Here is a 2,500-nt window from a genome sequence, read left to right as displayed (position 1 = left end):
TCATCACAACTTTTTTTTTAGTGTGCATCCTTCTGTCACTTCTCATTTACCCCCTCTGGCAGAAGCCTATTCCCAAAGCCATAGGCGATCCTGTGACCTCTTTCCCCCCCTTTGCCGAATCACCTAAACTAAAACACCCCCTTCCCCTCCCTACCCAAACCTCCCCCCACCCCCCCTCTCACGCCCCTACCCAACCTACAGCTTGCTATCATTAATCTTCCGAGCCGCCCCGACGGTACGGAGTAAGCGTCGGGTAGTGAATGATGTGTCGGGGCAGCTTCGGGTCATATTCCTCATCTGAACCCGTCGGGATGCTGGAGTTATGCTGCCACTAGTTGGAAGTGAGAGGTGGGGAGATGACTGGAGAAGGGGTAAAGGGAGGGAGGGAGGAAAGGAGGGAGAGAGAGGGAGGAAAAGATAGGGAGCTAGAGGAAAGAGAGAGAGAGAGAGAGAGAGAGAGCGTACCAAAAGTGTAGTGTAGTTGGGTAGAAGATGAAAGATTTAAACAGGTGTATTTTGATGAGTAGATGTATATATCGATTAATAAATAGATATGTGTGCAGGTAGACAGATGAAGAGACAGGTGGATAGATAACTGATAGAAAACGGGAACGAGGAAGAGAAAGATGACTGGAAGCGTTTTGGGAAGAGAGAGACATGTCGATGGAGTATGGCCAAAGTTTTCAGATCGAGAGACGAATGGAAAAGGGTTCGTGGGGAAGACTGCATACTGATAGTAAAAAAAAAAGAAATATGAATATAAAAAGTAAAGATATTTTTTAATATCATGAGGTGGATATTATTTCGATGGATCTATTGATATCAGCGAAGCGACACATTGCATGACAGACGTATTTAATATACCCGACATTAGTCTAAAAATGCACGTGTAGATTCCATTGACACGTGTACGTGATTACACACAAAAAGGCATTGTTCTCGTTTAGTAAAATTGCTTCCCTAACCAAGAAGAACGGGTCTTCCCCTAAACTTACTCCTATCAGCTGGGCTCTAAGTGCCAGTTCCATACAGAGTGGAGATTGGACCGCTAAAACAACCTTTATCAGGTTTTCATATATTCAAGAGCAAATTTAGACCTCGTATGAAGAATTACGATGCCATAGGGATGCTTGAATCTCGCAGGAACATCACCCATCAATTGAGAAAGTCATTTTTCTTTATAATCTCCTCCGGCTTCGACTCACGCATGCTCCCCACGTATATTAGTCTTCATATTGTTCTGGCACGGGGAAATAGGCCAAGCCCGGACTTCCTACAGCCAAGAGGTCTCGTAGGTCCAGGGGAACACAGGTGCTCCGGGTTTCATCCGAGCGCTAACGACTCGTGGGATTATAAGGGAAGTGCAGGTGTCCCCTTTAAGTGGTTTATATGCGTCTCGGATCCTTGCGCTACCGGTGCTTGTGTTTGTGTTTTCCTCGCTGTGGGTTGAGGGGGGGCTAAATGGAAGGGGTTTCGGACTTGGAATTACGCGGGGTTTTACATGATTTTCGGGTAATGAGAGAGAGAAAGGGAGAGGGGGAGAGAGAGAGGGAGAAAGAGAGAGAGAGAGAGAGAGAGAGAGAGAGAGAGAGAGAGAGACCGAGAGAGAAAGAGAGACAGAGAGACAGAGAAAGAGAGTGAGAGAGAGATAGAGAGAGAGAAAGAAACAAAGAGGGGGGAGAGAAAGAGAGAAAGAGAAAGACCGAGAGTTAGAGGATGGGAGGGAGGGAGGGGGGGAGGTTATCCTGCGAAATAAAAATAGAAATATAACCTATAAGTAAGTATGGGCATTTCAGTTCCTAATTCACTCGAACCGTTAGTTTAATCATTATTTATAGCAGTCCTTATCGTTGTCATTACTAGAAACTTATTCACATGTAAGGGTTTAGTTTGCGCGACGTCATCATTTCTCAAGATATTTTAAACGTTTACGAGTTAGTGTTTAAGTTTTATGGCCGTTGTAGCGAAGTAATTGTGAGACTCGTCATGCAAAAACCCGTTATCAAGGCCGCCCTCGCGAGTCCCCCTAATGCCTTCGTAACGTTTCCGGTATGGTGTGTGTGTGTGTGTGTGTGTATGTCTGTTTTGTTTATTTGTTTGTTATACGGCGCTGGATACTACTTAGTTTGTATGTATTGTTGGGTATTACTCTTTTCAGAATTATTAGGGTACTGCTATACTGTATGTTATTACAGAGTTATTTAGGACGCATAAATACTGTTTTATTAGTGACTGCGTTATCGTACCTCATCACACTGTTCAGAATTACTATATTATCATTGCCTTGGTTGTTGCTACTGATACATTGATCTTATAAGGAGCGGTTATGTTAAGTGCTTTCCTTGCCTTACATATCGCTAATTTAATTGCGTGTAACTTAACTTTTATTGACAAATTTACGTTGCTCAGTTGCATTTTAGATTAGGATAACTTTCTCTTGTTTTATTTTTTTATCTCGTTTTCACTGTGTGTCGCACCAGAAGTGGGCGAATGGAAGGAT

General features: G+C 43.5%; 1 protein-coding gene across 10 annotated transcripts in view; it reads left to right on the top strand.

The window, feature by feature from the left end:
- Positions 1-2,500, top strand: part of LOC122248578 (cytotoxic granule associated RNA binding protein TIA1) — a 1,144,397-nt gene that overhangs the window by 422,362 nt on the left and 719,535 nt on the right. The gene's annotated exons all lie outside the window — the stretch shown is intronic.

The sequence above is a fragment of the Penaeus japonicus genome, unplaced genomic scaffold, assembly GCF_977035675.1.
Source record: "Penaeus japonicus unplaced genomic scaffold, GWHDUDI00000001_assembly GWHDUDI00000020, whole genome shotgun sequence".
NCBI lineage: Eukaryota > Metazoa > Arthropoda > Malacostraca > Decapoda > Penaeidae > Penaeus > Penaeus japonicus.
This window is presented reverse-complemented; position numbering and strand designations above follow the sequence as displayed.